General features: G+C 43.7%; 1 long non-coding RNA gene across 1 annotated transcript; it reads left to right on the forward strand.

Moving 5' to 3' along the window:
• The first annotated feature begins 4,891 nt into the window (after window positions 1-4,891).
• On the forward strand, window positions 4,892-13,833 carry LOC115130491 (uncharacterized). The gene is made up of 3 exons (XR_003863783.2): window positions 4,892-5,144; window positions 10,782-10,819; window positions 13,253-13,833. It is a non-coding gene; the product is annotated as an uncharacterized LOC115130491 (long non-coding RNA).
• Window positions 13,834-18,164: the final 4,331 nt, after the last annotated feature.

Raw genomic sequence — 18,164 nt, forward strand, 5'->3', positions numbered from 1 at the left:
TGCTTTGCTGCAGGAGGGACTCGTGCATTTCACAAAATAGATGGCATCATGAGGTAGGAAAATTATGTGGATATATTGAAGCAACATCTCAAGACATCAGTCAGGAAGTTAAAGCTTGGTCGCAAATGGGTCTTCCAAATGGACAATGACCCCAAGCACACTTCCAAAGTTGTGGCAAAATGGCTTAAGAACAACAAAATCAAGGTATTGGAGTGGCCATCACAAAGCCCTGACCTCAATCCCATAGAAAGTGTGTGGGCAGAACTGAAAAAGTGTGTGCGAACAAGGAGGCCTGCAAACCTGACTCAGTTACACCAGCTCTGTCTGGAGGAATGGGCCAAAATTCAACCAACTTATTGTGGGAAGCTTGTGAAAGGCTACCCAAAACATTTGACCCAAGTTAAACAATTTAAAGGCAATGCTACCAAATACTAATTGAGTGTATGTAAACTTCTGACCCACTGGGAATGTGATGAAAGAAATAAAAGCTGAAATAAATCATTCTCTCTACTATTATTCTGACATTTCACATTCTTAAAATTAAGACAGGGAATCTTTACTAGGATTAAATGTCAGGAATTGTGAGAAACTAACTTTAAATGTATTTGGCTAAGGTGATTGTAAACTTCCGACTTCAACTATATGTAAAAATACTTGAAAGTACTACTTAAGTCGTTTTTGGGGGGTATCTGTACTTTACTATTTATTTTTTAGACAACTTTTACTTTTACTCCACATTCCTAAATAAAATAATGTACTTTCTACTCCATACATTTCCCTGACACCCAAAAGTACTCGTTACATTTTGAATGCTTAGCAGGACAGGAAAATGGTCTAATTCACACACTTAAAGAGAAAATCCCTGGTCATCCTTACTGCATTGATCTGGCAAACTCACTAAACACAAATGCTTAGTTGGTCAATTATGTCTGAGTGTTTGAGTGTGCCCCTGGCTATCCATAAATTTAAAAAATAAGAAAACCGTGCCGTCTGGTTTGCTTGATATAAGGAATTTGAAATAATGCAGACTTTTATATTTACTTTTGATACTTAAGTATATTTTAGCAATTACATTTACTTTTGATACTTAACTATATTTAAAACCAAATACTTTTTGACTTTTACTCAAGTAGGATTTTACTGGGTGACTTTTACTTGAGTAATTTTCTATTACGGTATCCTTACTTTTACTCAAGTATGAAAATGGGTACTTTTTCCACTACTGAATAAAGGACTATGCACTCAATTTATGCTGAGAAAATCTCTGAATTCTACACAAAATAACTGCACTATACTGCATTTGCACTCTGTTCATCTCCCTTCATTTAGATATATTCATACTGATACAGTAAATTTGTACATCCACTGTACATCAACCGTATACCCACTGTATATTTGCTTATTCTCTTATAGCTCTATGTTCACTAGACCTAGTTGTGTTTTTTTTGTTTAAACTCAGCTGTCTGTATTCTGTCTCTAAATGTTGTGTATCACTAGCGGAACCATATCACCAAGTACAATTCTGAGTACGTGTAAATTAACTTGGCGAATAAAGGGGATTCTGATGGAGTCTGAGGTGAGGGCTTGCGTAACCCGCAGGTCCCTAACTTGCACCCACAGCTCCTCACCATGGCCTCCCCTACAAACAGTGACATAAGTTAGAAGATGATTGCTAGTCTCACTCACCACTCACTCTGTCTTCTCATATCGGAGTAACACCAGCTGCTTTGGCATCTCTCCCTCTCTCTCTCTCTCTCTCTCTTTCTCTCTGTCTCTCTCCCTCTCTCTCTCCCACTCTCTCTCTCTTGCTCTCTCTCTCTCCCTCCCTCCCCCTCTCTCTCTCTTGCTCTCTCTCCCTCCCTCCCCCTCTCTCTCTCTTGCTCTCTCTCTCTCTCTCTCTCTCTCTCTCTCTCTCCTCTCTCTCTCCCCTCTCTCTCTCTCTCTCTGTCTCTCCCTCTCTCACTCTCTCCCTCTCTGTCTCTCTCTCTGTCTGTCTCTCCCTCTCTCACTATCTCTCCCTCTCTCTCCCTCTCTTTCTCTCTCTTGCTCTCTCGATCTCTCTCTGTCTCTCTCTCTGTCTGTCTGTCTGTCTGTCTGTCTGTCTGTCTGTCTGTCTGTCTGTCTGTCTGTCTGTCTGTCTCTCTCTCTCTCTCTCTCTCTCTCTCTGTCTGTCTGTCTCTCCCTCTCCCTCTCTGTCTCTCTCTCTGTCTGTCTGTCTCTCCCTCTCCCTCTCTCTCTCCCTCTCTCTCTCTCTGTCTCTCCCTCTGTCTCTGTCTCTCTCTCTCTCAGCAGCCACAGGATATGCGCTGTACTCTCTGTAGTCAATTACCTTGATGAGCTGATCTCTTGGCCAGTCACACTTCCTGTTGCTCTCTCTCCCATGCAGCTCCCATAGCGTTCAATTTTCACCAGTATGTTTTACATTTTAACAACTCTTAGTACAAAACTTAGAACAGATCATCAAAAAGGCAGTGGTTTCAAAAACTTTTTCACCAAACTTAGTGTTTCATCTAGAAATACATTTTTCATATTGCAATACATTTTCATAGAAAATCATTTCAAAATGCAATGATCAAAATACTTTTGATATGATTTTCCTCCTTTTTTTTAGATGATCACTTAAGTGTTTGGTAAACCTATAGATTTTACATGTCAACAGGTTTGTCTGCTACAGATTCTGAAAAAGTATAACAAGTATGACATGTACATGTACATGAATTTACGTGTACTTCACATACTTCACAGTATGTTTAAAAAAAATCGAATCAATGTTTGTTGGTCATGTAGACAGATTTGACACCAGGTGCAAATGCTTGTATACAATACAATACCAATATGCAAATCACCCAAAAAGTCAAAAACAAGAAAGAATTGCATCCCCTATAGCGTAAACAACTTGTTGCCGTTGGACAGCAATATTGTACTACATGCCATTTACATAGCAGACCAATTTTGTTGTGTGACCCCAGTGGGAATTGAACCCACAACTCTGATGTTGCTACTGCCATGCTCTTATGAACTTATGATTTGCCATACCAAAATGTTTTTGCATGATCAACGAGGACATGTACTGCCATTTCGATGGGAACCTATGGCCACGTCAGGCTTGATGCAATCTAGTGCTCGCTAAACATTGTTACTTTAATTTCTTTAATTTGATTACACCTTGAAAGATCTCTTCAATGACCACACCTATCATCACACGGGATAGAAATGATGGAAATGTCACGTTCAAGTCAATTAGAAGCTCGATTGCACAAACCTCCAACATACCTCCCTTCGCGGTTGAAGCATAAAGACATGAGTTTACAGAACGCGTCGTCGAGGTTCCTCGGATCTCCACCACATTGATCCGCTTTGAGTTTGGGATGCGCCCCGCCTCTGGGACAATCGGCAGATCTCATTGAAATGGGACGTGCTGGTGCCGCTCTGACAGTTAAAGGGGATTGAAGACCTAGTAGCTGAGAGATGTTGATGTTATTTATGATTGTATTTGAATTTGAACTGTTGCTTGTGTTCTAGCAAATGTGTAAATGATAAAATGCAGAGCTCCTTTGTAAAAGAGACCTTGGTCTCAACGGGGAACCTCTGTTGAAATAAAGGTCAAATCAATTTAAAAAACTGGTAGTGCAAGTGCATTGCCTAATGTGAAAACAGTGTAATGTACTGTAATTTACAGTACTGTAGCATATACTACATTGAAATGGAAATGTTAAAACATGTATCTTACATGTTGTGTTATTGGATTAACTGGTTGTTAAAATGACTAAAACTGAGAAGATATTATGTTGTGTTTTGGTAATTAAACCAATGTACTCATTATATTTCACAGTAAACTTGTATTTTGGATCAATGGTTGTGTGTGGTGAACGATGTCGACCAATCAAAATGAATGCACACTGAAACGTTTTGAAGTGTTACCAATTTGGAGTTTGGATTTTTGTATTAAGAATTTGGAGTTGTGTACTAAGAGCTTTAAAAATAGTGCCAAAGAGATAAAAAAAAATTAAAAAGTCAACTGTAACGTCCTCCTTACCTCACCACCATCATTTGACATGAGCCAAACCTGCCTGGATTTTTCAGTACATGGGGACGGTTTTATAAATTGTCTTCATCTAACTCTGCCTTTCTCAAGTGAGCTCTCTTTACAATAATCTTACCCTGATGCTTAGCTTTATTCTGTGTGTGTGTGTGTGTGTGGGGGGGGGGGGGGGGTAGATAGTGTGTGAGAGAGAATTAGTCACTAGGTAAGAGTGTAGTCTGATCTCTGAAAAATTCACTATCTCCATCCCCACTCTTCTCCCACTTCCCTCTTATAAAAGCAAACAAAACCTATTTCCCCTCTGTTCTTTCGTATTCCCTCCTCTTTTTTTTTTCGTGACCTTTCAGTATAGGATTCCCAGCTTGCATTCAGTGAATGCTTTCCCATATGGGGCAGTGAGCCCTTTTTGAGAGGAAGATAATTATTCCAAATAACTGTGTCTGAGGCCCCATGTTCCCAGGCCCAGCCCGGCTAGAGCAGGCAGGAATGGCAAGGAGCCCTCTCTCCTCCTTAATGGTTTCCACATGGAACTCTGGAGTGGGCGGCCAAGCCTCCAGCACGGGCAGAAAACTCCAAATTTAGAAGAAATATGAAAATGGTATAATGCGGCTTCCTTTGCAAGGGAGACAGGCCCAGCCCCCCCGCCACCCTGACCCCTCCCTCCCCCAGAGATTCTCCTCCTCAGACGCTGCAGGTCACAGGCTGAGGTCACGGGGGCCCTCATGCTAGCCAATCACAGAGCTCGGGGGGGCTTTCCCTCACATGCCGCTCTCGCGTTGGGCCGGCCCCTCGGCTCATATAAGGTAAAAGAAAAGACTTTGCTTCCTAAGCCAGCTGTGCTTCAAAAGGGAGCTTTGCACCGGGAACCCCCTTCAGACATTAGGGCTCATACAGAGAGCGGTCATGGTAGCAGTGTTGAGGAGCCCCCCACCTCACCCCACCCCACCCCACATGACCACTGCCCACCCCCTACCCAGACCTCACCACTCAGCGCTGCCAGCATCATCCCAGCCAGCCGGCAGCCAGATGCGGGGCCGAGGCCAGCACAGACAGCAACATAGGAGCCACCGAGGACCAAGGCCACAGAGATAGCAGCACACAGGTATGTATGCCTCAGCTACACACCCTTACATACATCGCTAGAGATTTCACACTCGTCAATTGACAGGGTTCACTCACCCAAAGTGGAAATTATACCAGGCATCTGTGAACTGTAATGTAACATACTGTATGGTCACTTTAAACCCTAATATTTGCTCGTAGGTAGACTTGTTGTGGTGGGCAGGCAGTCGGTCGACAGAGTACAAGTTTGGTGGTGACTAATAAAGAGTGCATTGTCATCCGTCATCTTCTCCTGTCTGTGCTGGAGGCTGAGGTCTGGCTGACCTGGGGTCAGGGTGTCTTTGTCTGCCAAGCACGTCTGGGGCGGCGGAGATATGTCTGGTGTGTCAGTGTGTCATTGACGGTAGACAGACAGACAGCAGGCCAGGGTGACACTGAGCTGGGCTGGAGGTGAGATGACGGCTCTCACTGGGACACCGAGCAGTGTCACTCCAGTGTTACTCCTAGTAGTGGTTTGAACCTTGGTGCTGCTGCCACTGCCAGCAAGACAATGGTTTGTTGAGTTAGTGTGGGGCAGGATTGCGTTAGGCTTCTTTATTGACTACCTTTTCTAAGCTCATCCCACCCACATTTGCATATAGTGACACAGCAACTCATCTGAATGTAATGGAGACAAACAAGCACTGCTAACGATGATTGATGACATTTCTATATTCTGTACATATTGTTCATGGTTGATCTTGTGTACATTCTGCCAGTGTACATACATATAGATTGTATCTGATTATTGCGACAGCGCTATTTTGGTGGTTGATCAGATTTGTCCCGCAATTCTTTGTTGTAATCATTTCAGGCTTAACAAGCATTTATTTACCGTATCGGTTTTCCTTTCGCTTGGGTTGGAAACATGTCGTCACTTTTCACCTCTGCTATTTCAATATGTGTCAGCTTGAGAGAGAGAGAGAGAGAGAGAGAGAGAGAGAGAGAGAGAGGTCAAGGTTGAGGGCTGATGTCATAAAGTATCATCACCTGAGAGTGAGCAAATGGCAGTCCCTCTCTGCTGCAGTGACAGTTGCTTAGCTCAATTGCTTTACATCAAAGTGGCTCGCTATACAGCCTAAATCTAACTCACCATGGAAACGAGAAATAATGTGTTTTCTGCTTCATATTACCTCAGCTTGCTTAGAAATTCCAAATTTAGTTCAAGATGTATCTGTTGTTTTCCTCTGTTGCTCCTTTTACTTTGATACATTGTGTGAAAGATCCTGATTAAACGTAGCATTTCATCATGTTGTTTAGGTTTTCAGACATTACGCAAATAGACAACAGAATGACAGATTCACACAGCACTTAGGTGTCGTAAGCAGCCAAGCAGTTCAATAAACAAGGATGATAGTCATTAACATTGTGACATTCTACACAATGTTTGCACAAATAAATACAATGCTCTAGCTGCTTCAAGTTATATTTCATCAGGGTATGACATGGGAAATGTGAACCCCCCCCCCCACCCACTTTCCGTCTTTGTCTCGTGTTCCTTCCCTGCCTCTTCTTCTCCTCTCCTCTTCCTGACACTAACAGCAGAGCCTTCTAACAAACAAAGAGGCAGCAGATGTAGCCAGCTGCTGGGTGCCTCAGGGTCAGTGTTGGCTACCTCATGCACGCGAATGCACGTGCCCAACCACGCACACACACCAACCTTTAATATGAAAAACCTCTCTCTCTTGCAAAATGGTGCTTTTCTTATGAGAGTTGATTGGAAATGATCAGCTATGAGTCTGGAGATCATAAATGTATCTAGTACAAGGGCAGTGTCCATTCAGAGGAAACCAGCAAGGCCTGCAGTCCATATGAGTTGACAAATGTACGCCATCATACATCATGAATCATCAGGGCATCAGCTGTCAAGACCTTCCTTCACATCTTAACTTACAATTTCATTTCACATTCAGATTTGGGCCTCTACTCTTTTTAGTTTTAGGTGTGTGGTTAATAATTTCTTGTATGTTTCTCTTGGTATTTTGGACCATGTCTAAACCCATGTCTTGTCAGTGTCCTTCGAGTGTATTAATAATGTAGTACATCATATCAGTGGATGGATGGATGATATGATGGATGGTATGGATAGTTTAAATGAGGAGGGATGGAAGGGATAGTTATGGGGATGGAGACAGAGATGTAGGGAGAGGAAACACTGGATTTATTTTGAAAGGAGTAAAAGGTTTGGAAGCCATCAAACCGCGAAGCCTTTTCACATGACCCTTTGGTGGCCCTGGCTCTCTGGCCTGTCCTTTGCGTCACTCTCCTCCTCCCCAGGGCCCAAGGGACCCCTGTTCCCAGGGTCACTTCCACATGAACGCCAGGGTAGGAGGGGAAAGAGGGAGTTAACTCCTCAGAGACTGACAAGAGTCCTCTGTTCACATGGCCGAAGGAGGACAGACAGCCCGCTGAGGGTCCTGATCATAGATACATACTTTCTCTCTCTCTCTCTCTCTCTCTCTCTCGAACACACGTGTTTGGCTCTCTAATATATTATACGTCCTTATAGATGGGTGAATTTATCCCCACACTTTGTCTCATGATCCTTTGGCTGCTATAGTGGTGCAAGCTAAGTTTCCGTAGCTACAGCCTCACATTCCAGATTCCATCTCTCTCTCTCTCAGCGTTCTGGGAATGCTTCAGCCGTTTTGTCACTTCCTCTCCGGGTTGTAAAGAAAAAGCTCCAGCTGGTCTCATATGACTCATAAAAAAATGATGCTAATTTGTGTCTTTTAGAAATCTCTGATCCATCTTATCCGTTATGACTGCAACATACATTTTAGAAAAAGACTGACAATTTCATGCTCACTGTTCGTTACTTCGTTCTGTTATTTCCTTGTGTGTCTTTTATCCAAACCTTTGAAGGTAGAAGAAATTGCTCAATTATTGCTGAATTTGTTCATCAATGATATGACTAAAGAGTATCAGCAGCAAATTCACCCTCAGAGACATACAACCCTCACGGTTGTAAATCAGTAAATGTATTATTTGTTAGAAGTGTTTTTTTAAGGGTTCATTCATTATAGTTCTTGGCCCTCTTAGTTTTATTTCCTATTCCAAAAAGAATGTACAGTTCACTATCTAGCCTACACACATGCCAACACACACACACACACACACACACACACACAAACTCACACAACCGTCCTTGGCCCGTTCGGATAAGAGACGCATTCTTTCTCAGAAACGCTCTCTTGATCCTGAGAAACACATCCAGCCCAAATTCCAAAAGTGCTGGGAATCCTATGTTTATGGAAGGCATCTCGGAGGGAGCGTTGTGGGATCAGGCGTGGGGTGCCCTGAGGGGGTTCCAAGGACCTCTGCTGTCCCGGATCTGTGATAGGATTAGAGCCACAGCACACAGACGCTTTGATCTAGACATACCCTGGTGAAGATGGGGCATGTACTGTCCAAACAAGTCCAGGCCCCAAAGGTAGAAATGAGCTTTTAGTAGAAAGTTCAATTACGTAAGCGACAGACTGACAGCCTTTGATTTCACAGCTTATTTGACTGTAGCTTAGTCATTAGTGCATTCCTTACACAGTAATACGTTAATAAGCCTCTGGATGGTTTTGGCACGAAAGGATGGCCTCTTAGAGTTATTCAGGGATGCAAGTTGCAAAGTTTCTCCCATAAATTTCTGCTCCTCCGCAGAGCTGTGAAAATACTACTCTGACCATAATGTCTCACTGTATGTTTAACAAAGTAAGACCCACGTGAAGGTTTGCCACGACGACTCATTAACCTCTGCTATGACATTCATTTCTTACTTTGTCTCCTCTGGTCTTTGCTTCTGAAATTTCAGCCTCGCCACATCAGTGAGAGAGAGAGAGAGAGAGAGAGAGAGAGAGAGAGAGAGAGACTGAGTCAGTGTTGTAGCTCAGCGGTACTAGAAAGGCCTGGGCTTCATCAACTACACATCTGATTCATCTACAGTGGTATACAGAGAGAGCATGCAGAGAGAGAGAGAGAGAGAGAGAGAGAGAGAGAGAGAGAGAGAGAGAGAGAGAGAGAGAGAGAGAGAGAGAGAAAATAAGGAATGAGAGAGAGAGAGAGGGAGGCCTCCCCCACCCTCCTCACGCTTCCTGTCTAGATGATTTAAGGAGATGGGGAGAAATGAGAGGGGACCTTAAAAGGCAATGTTTGGGCGTGCAGGAGCGTTCGCTCTCTCCATTATCATACCCTGGGCCTGTGTCTGTGTAAACACAACGTCTGCCTGCACGTCTGTCTGTACGTCTGTGGAGGTGAGCTCTTTGGCACAGGCTGAGGCACTTCAGGCACGCACACGCACACGCACACACACACAATGTAAACAAGTCTTGGCAATGTATTTTTCACCTTGTCACTTTCAAGTGATAGTTTTCTGACTTTGGAGAAAAAAAAGGGACAAGGTTTACAAATCACTTTGACAAATGTTTAGGCTGGAAAGGTCTTCGGTTATATGGTAAAATGGCCATGTATTTAAACCCAGAACATTACATTCATAACATCTAGCATAGGATGTGCCATGTATAGCAAACTGTAGATTAGGATATATTACACCCCAGTCTTTACATAGTAGTACAGACCATGTAATACTCAAAGAATGTGCACTATTGCTGTCATAGGAAATAAACGAGTTGATGTTAATGTGATAATAAAACTTTATTAACACAAGAGCATGGGAAACAGGAAATGGATCCAGGATGCAATGTTTATTTTTATGTGTTGGTTATTAACAGTGTCTGTGGTATCCGTATCATTAGACACACAAAGCATGGCAGAGGAGTGTTGTGTTTGTTTATATTTTCTCGGCCTGTAGACATCTGTGGGGGTGAGACATCCGGGGTCCTGGATGAGGCACGCATGCAGCACCCTATATAGATATGGAATAGTCTCTGGTCGGTTCCCAACACATTATTTAGACAAAATGGCAGTCCTTCTTTGTGACTGCGCTCGGGTTTTACTGACTTCTCCACCTTCGCGCTCACTTTTCCCTTTTTAAGTCAGCCAGCGGCAGGCTGTGACTAGAAAAGGGAATGTGTGCAGCCGCGAGAGCGAGAGAGCGAGGAAGAGAGGGGGGGCAGGTATGCTTCCATGATCACCGCCTGCCTGCAAGAGCCTGAAAGACCCCGAAAGAGTGAATGTTTACCAAAGTACAGCTACATTTTCCATGATCCCAAAATAAAATTGGCTCAGAATTCCTTATAAGGGCTGCGGGGAGGCTCCAGGAGAGAGGTTTGAGACAACCTAAAGCTCCTTGGAGAAAGTTCAAAACTGCTACGGATTTCTCATGTTATTTCTTATTTTTATTTGATGATTCTTTTTTTGTTGTTGCTTTCTCTCTTTGGAATAAATGGAAAACTCCTTAAATTAGATTACAGGAGATTTATTGTACTCCTAAATATTTATTACAGCTTTCGGACACTTTAGTTTGGACTGTGAGAACAACTCCGCGCATGGCTCTGTCTATGGCATCATCACTAAGCTATCTCTGCAGGCCATACCTTAGCCAAACAGAGTTAGACACAACTATCCATGAGCCCATGCTATTGAGTGTCCTGTTCCTGTGTGTCTGTGTGAAGCCTTGTGGATCTGCTGTCTGTCTTCTGGGACTGGTGTTTAACTGTTCTCTTCTCTCTGTCTTTCCCTGTTTCAGACTGAACCAAAGGACAGCGCATACACTGTAACCAATAGGTGAGTATCACATGATGTCAGCTCCGTTATCTCAGCCCAATTATCTGCTTAAACCTCCTCAGGGGTCAGACATTATGGCTGTGATTGACAACTGATGTAACTTCTCAGAAATGAAAGAGAAGACTTTATTTTTTTCATGTAGGCTACAGTCTGGTGAATCCGTGTGAGTGGCCCCTATGCAATCCCCCAGACCTGTGCAACAATTGTGTGATTACACCATCCCTCTTCCTGGGATGAGGGTCAAAACTGAGCACTCAGTCACAGGTGTTTATATGAGCTCAGCATAGTGTCTGGTTGCTGAGTAATGTTCTGCGGTGTCCATGTCCACACACTGAAACGTACCAGATAGAGACACTGTTCAAGGGCACAGTCAGCCCGCCATTCTAAATTGGCCGAAAGTCAGACACAGAGGGGAACGCTGTGTATCAGATGATATCAGATATCAGATCCAAGAAAACTTGTCTGAAACCTTACTGTCACCAGTGACCCACAACAACATCACTTCCTCCTGACAGAACGAGCTGATGGTGTATTCTTTACTCTGATTCAATTGTGTGTTTAGCTATTTTTTACCAGTCAAGCACAAACATGAAATAATTACTGTATATAAACCAGAAGAAGTGTCAGCACTCCATGGGAGTTTCCTCCTTCTCTTCCTTCTCATCCTCCCTCCTTCACCTCCTCCTCAAGCCTCCTTGTGGTGCCTGAGGCCTGATGTGGGTAGGCAGGAGGCTCCAGTAATCCTGTCTTTGTGGGCCAGGCTAGTTACACGCTCAGGAAGCAGGCAGGGCACTGTGCCCCTGCCTTCCTGCCTGAATTCTGTGGTGTTGTGACCTCAGTGACAGCCAGACACCCAGAGACCTGGTCACCCTGACACCTACACACATCTAGTCCATTCACCAGCACCTAGCATAGACATATCACACCTCTCCAGTGAGGGATCCTCTCCCATATTATTAGGGTATCAGTTCAAAAGTTATTAGAATGTTATAATGTTCTATCAAGTTAACTGATTATTTCATCTAATGAAATAATATATATATGAGTACACCAGTTTAATTATCAAGTAATAGCATTAAGAATCAACTGGGAAATGGTGCCCACAAACTTTATGTGAGAAAGGAGTGAGAGCAAGGCTAATGGTATGTGGAATGAGTTAGATCATTTTTTAAAATGGAAGCTCCAGTACAGTAGCAGTGATCTAGGGAGAGATTTCATAGCCACAGGGATGAGAGGCAAGGCTGATGGAGGAATCCTGGGTGTAATGTGAAGAGTAGAGGAAGTATACTGAGAGCAGAGGGAGAGAGTGAGCTCCTGGGATGTGTCCCAATTGGCACCCTGTTCCCTATATAGTGCACTACTTTTGACCAAAAGTAGTGCACTCTATGGGGAATAGGGTACCATTTGGGACTTAATTGTTTGTTTGCTCTGCGGCTGGGTGTCCTGCAGTTAGGGGTTTAGTTTGGGCGATGCTCCTGGCACACTACCCCCTCTGTGGTCGCTGTGAGAAGAACGTGCTGGAACAGGAGAACGGCCCACACCCCTGCTGTCATGATGGCAGCATCTCTCTCAACAGCGTGCTGCTGATTAAAACTCTGTGGCCACAATAGAACATGGCTGAAGCTCCTCAAAAATCAGTGCCAAACGCATTCCAAAACACCCCAAGTACTCCAATCCCCATGTAAGGATTAGGGGTGTGGGAATTTGGGAATGTCAGTGGGATTGCAGGGATTAGGGTTGTGGGAACAGGGAGGAATGTCAGTGGGAGTGAGGAGTTGAGGGCACAGGGACAGGAAGGAGCAACATTTAAATATGCAGGCAGGCAGGGGTCAAAGTCATTTCCTGTTCTCCAACATAACGTTTACAGCCCGCACATTCCCCCAATATACAGCAAGCCTCAGTCTTTATGGTACCTCCCTCTTACAGTTTGATACTGGAATGGGACTGCACAGACAACTGTCACAATGTACTTATGTGTGGTTCATGCTGTTTCGTTGAGCGCTCTAAAGAATCCTCCATTGCTCTTCTTACCCACAGGTCAGTCTGCACTGGGGTCTTAGGACCTCTTTGGTTTCTTACCTAACTCCAACTTTCTTAGTCAGAACTATCCTATAGCGATGTGAAGAGAAGACAGGGCCTGCCAGAACACTGGCGGTGATGTTTTACTGTGTAGGTCTATTGCTTGGTCCTCAGGCCCCAGGTGCAGTGCTGCATCTCTGGTCAATTGGGAGTCTGAGATGAAGCACTGTAGCTCGGGAAGGGGGGCGCAGCTACAATGGGGTGAGCAGTCTTAGTGGTGGCCCCATGTCTATACCTCTCTGCCTTATTTTAGACGGTCTTCTAATGGAGACCTATGTTCAGGATATTAGGGATGGAGGGCCCCCGTGACTGGTGCTGCCCCTCCCAGCCTCTCTCTCTCTCTCTCTCTCCCAGGTCTGGCCACATATCTGAGATGCCGTATCATCGCTCCACCCATGATGTTTATCTCTGCTTCATACAGCCGTGTGGTCCAGTAAAGACTATAGTTGCTGGTGTGTTTTCCATGCTTTAATTCACCACCTCCTCCTGAGTGCATTTGCTGCATTACCCTGGCCTTTTCCTCGCTCCCGGGGTCCAGTTTTCCCAGGAATCCCTTGGGCAATCACAAGGGGGATTCCTGGAAATACTGTTCTTGGGGGTGGGGCTTGACTACATGGATCTGGGATAGTAATACAATCTGCTCGTGATATGTTCCACAGACATGTGTGATGTAATGGAAAATTCTATGAACGGGGAAGGACAATGAAGGAAGATATAAAATAGTGTAGCATTCGTTCTATCTTGATGCAAGGCCTGGCCTGGATAAATACTCTCATGTATATATGTGTCTTTACCTTTTGATATGAATTTCACTATGTCTGAGAATCTTTATACACTCATACAATTTCATATTAGCTATAATATAACTTTTTCATATCAAATGTGCCACGTGAATTAAAAAAAAAAACTGTTAATAAATGTCAACATTTCCAACATGTCTGTCTCAGTCATTCCACTTTCTTGTTACACTACAATGTTTAGTATCATCAAAACTTGCTAGAATGACTCAAATCTCATTGTGGACACAAGGCCAAATATGAAAACAGTGCCCTCTACAGTGTATGTAGATATATCAACACCACAACTTGCTTGTCAAAATCTTCACCACAAGGGGTCAGAGTTGAGCCACTTCCTTACATATGCTGCTTGTAGAAACCCTCTTCTCACACCACTTTGATACAAAGTGATTTTCGTAGCAGGTTAGGAGAGAATTTTTTGCCTTAATAACCTACGTTAGTTCTCCCAACCTGCTGCTTAAGTTCTCCTAACCTACTACGAAAAAGTAACTTCGGAATCAAAGTAGAATAGGCCATCATCCTACATGTGCTACATCAGATTAGCCTACCATGGCAGATTAATATTTCAGGGACTTAACATATTTCAGTTCACATATGGTAGGAGTAGCATTTACACATACAGAGGAAATGTATATGAGTGTTTGTGTGCACCTTTCTATAGCCATCTTCAACCAAACAGGCAATGTGTCCCACAAACTGGGTGTTCTGTGTACATTACAAGACGGGTAGTTGAAAGAATGTGGTAGTTTTAGACAAATAGATCTCCTTTGGGGGAAAAGCCAAACTCACTTTTGTATATATCAATGTATTCAAACAGGTAACTTGGACAACGTTCATATGACTACAGACAGGGGACTGTACAATGTTAATAGGATATGTAAAACGAAGGCAGGGAGACGACACTGCTTTAGACAGGAACTCACTTATATCAGAGATTTATTTTCAAATCTCTGAAAATTATTTTTTTCTTTTAAGCTCCAGAAACTGCTGCTATACAAACTCCCCCCTTCAGGCATGCAGGAAGCACATGTACAGTGACTCATATCAATGTAGGTCTGAAGATGGATAGATACTCACATTCATAAGAGCTTCGCTACACAATCAAATCTATCCCTCCAATGAGAGTCTACTAGACATAGAACACAGTCTGGGCTGCATAGATCTGAGAAGCTTTCTACTGTCTGGCATAAGAAAGACAGGAGCACCACCATGGTAAATGTTCCCTTGCTCCACTCAAGCCTCCCTGCAGTCACGTGTAAGAGGGTCTTCATGGCAGAGAGCGAAGGAAAGTAAAAGGCACAGCATAGGAGTAGGAAGGCCTGCAGTGAGAGAGAGTTAGAGTGAGAGAGGCTGCCCCTTTAACACTCACTCCCTGCAAGGTTATCTGGAACCTCCTCAGGGCCCCCACACACACGCACTCACACACAAGGCACTATTGGGCTGTCTAGGCTGTAATTGCTTGGTCACGTTTGGCTCTACTTGCCCACTGGAATCCACTCAGAGCAGTGGAGGCTGCTGAGTGGAGGACAGCGCATAATGATGGCTGGAACGGAGCAAATGGAAACCCATGTGTTTGATGTATTTGATACCATTCCACTTATTACGCTCCAGCCACTACCACTAGCCCGTTCTCCCCAATGAAGCTGCCACCAACCCCCTGTGACTCAGAGGCGACAAAGAGAAGGCTATTTGTAGTGTACTGCACAGCAGTAAATAAACACGTGCATACTTCAAATCGGTTGACTTTTGACTTCAATGGCTTTTCTGTAGGAATATCTGTGGGTGGGTGGGTGGATGAATCTGAGACAGGGTTATACTGGCTGTGGAGATGAAATGCTGTATTCAAGATAGATGTTGACAACTTTAGCACTATGAATTGACCAGCATCAAATGACTAAATACTTAAACCCTTAACAGACACATAAGGAAGTAGTCAAGACTTTACTCTGTCTGGCATTTTCTTGCCTCTCTTTGGACTGGGGAATTGGCATTTCCCAGATTGCATGTCAACCATTCTGTATGTCAAAGCTCAACTAACTCACTAGGCTGCGAGGGTTATCCATGGTACACAAAACAATTATAAAGTAACCTATGAAAGATAGTTTAGCATGTGTCCTCCAATCAATGAGAATTCAAATACAATAGACACAGACCCTTTAAGATATGGCCTGGTCATTTTAAGGTTGATACCTTTAAATGCTATCTGATCAAGGTGGCCTGGTTTATCTGCTCCTCCTCATACCTTCTTAATGTCTGGAGTAGTGGGTGGTATGGGCGACGACATGTTAGATGCAAATTCCACAGGCTTGGAGGGAATCTGCCGCTGAAACTTCATGTGACGATGACTCACGGGAAGGGAGCGGCACACTTAGCCGTAAATGGCGTGCAGAGGCACCTGAGTTCACACACACGGAAACGGGCACGCACACACACACTTCCCTTACCTGCTGATTAAGCCGACAGCAACACACCTTGAGTTGGGTGCGGCCCAGCTCAACCCCTTATCTGAGTCACAAGTAAAACCATAGTGTTTGACCAGCACTTTGCCAGGCCGACAGGCCTCTTCCCTTCTCCGCTAGGTGTGAAAGTGAGAATCCCGGTGCTCCCTCATGCAGTCAGACATGTGTTGGGCCAGGTGCGGGATCATGGGTATCAGTTGCTCCCGGTATTGTGTGACAGATTACAGCACAGCGTCCAGGGAGGAAGGGGAATGGCTGTTTGGGCCACGGCATAAGGAGTGAATGATACCTACCGTCGAGCGGGAAAGATCCAGCATAGGAAGTGACTCCCCGCAGCCACCTGAAACCATGGATGGGACTTTTGTGTCATTCTGGCTCACAAAATAAACCCCTAGACTGAACATTTACACTTCAGGTCCAACTTGTTCCATGGGCACTTTCGAGCAGATCTTGTATGTTTACTTAGTCTGTGAATCGTGTGCTTTTCTGATCATGTTGTCTTGTATGACCACATGTTCAGAAACAGTACATACTACACCATATAGTACAGGGCATACATTTACACAAGACAGCACCATTCAGATTGAGTTGGAATCTCAACCTTTTGGTTACTGGTCCAATGCTCTAACCACTAGGCTACCTGCTGTATTCGACCCACTTTATGCTTAATGTAAGATTATACAGTACCTAGGTCCGACAAGGACACCCACAAAGGAAGCCTACAAAGAAAATCTGTGAAAAAATACAATACAGGCCACACAAGCGTGTCTTATACTACACAGCTTGGTGAAAAATACAATATGAGGTGTTTTGCTGCTTCAGAACAGCAAGCAAATGAGCTGTGTTAAAAATAAAGCCATGATTGGTTTTGTAGCAGGAAAAGATTACCTATTAAGTGGGCCATTGAGAATAGAACATTGTTGTTACTATATATGGGGGTTATTTTAATGACCCAACCATTCACATTCATTTAGAAGGTAAGCTACACAGCCTGAAATAAATATCTAATGGTAGGTAGCCTGAAATAAATAGCTATTGGTAGGCTATACACTGGAAAATGAGGTGAGGCAAGGATTTTCGGGTTCCTCTATGCATAGGAACTGAACAGTAGCCTACTATATCATCAACAGCAAACAACATAATTGAGAAACTATAGAAAATATATATTTTAAATTCTATTGATCATTGGGTTGACTGGCAGACTCCGCAAAAACATCTGCACATGATGGATGGGGTGGGTTTATGAGGGGGGATATGTATCTGTGTTTACTAATATACTTTTCTGTAGCCTTGTGAAGTCAAAATGTAACGCATTTTTAAAAATGTTCTGCCTATAGGTTGACGTAGGGACACGACAGATAGAAATGTGATACTTTTGTTCGAGCTCTCGGGCAGTTTCACAAGGACGCCACATTGGGGCGCGGTCTCTGTCATATAGTACAAGGTTCACAACGCAGATAATAACGTTTCTGTTTAACAGAACACACGCAGTTTCACAATTGAATCCATAAACAATTATATATGCAACGATCCATCGATGCGCCCAGCTGAATACGCTCCTGTAAATGTAGCCGCGTTTAGACGTTGTCAAGAGCATCACAGTCATTTATGATAAATTCATTCCGCACATTTATTTTTACAACCTGTAACAACGGGTGAATATCGAATGGCCAATCAGCACCTGAGATACAACGTGTCCTTGTTTAGAAGGTTACACTTTGGTCCTAAAGATCCCCCTCCCATTTGGAACGCTGAAACGGGGTCAGAAATCATGTTCTTAATATAATCCTTGGGGATCTGCTCCATAGTATGTCTTCCCTCTTCAATCATGTATTCCTAGAGGCTGATGGTGTACAAGATGTGGGCAAACATTACATTACTAGGATAAGAAAATAAAAGTTTTCCTCAATTAACATGACTATGAAATGACATGTGTGGTGGTGCTGCTACTCAATTATAATCTGTCAAGGGAGTAGGCTTTCACCACCTCACACTGTACCTTGCCCTCTA

This window comes from Oncorhynchus nerka, linkage group LG6 (genome assembly GCF_034236695.1).
Source record: "Oncorhynchus nerka isolate Pitt River linkage group LG6, Oner_Uvic_2.0, whole genome shotgun sequence".
Taxonomy (NCBI): Eukaryota; Metazoa; Chordata; class Actinopteri; order Salmoniformes; family Salmonidae; genus Oncorhynchus; species Oncorhynchus nerka.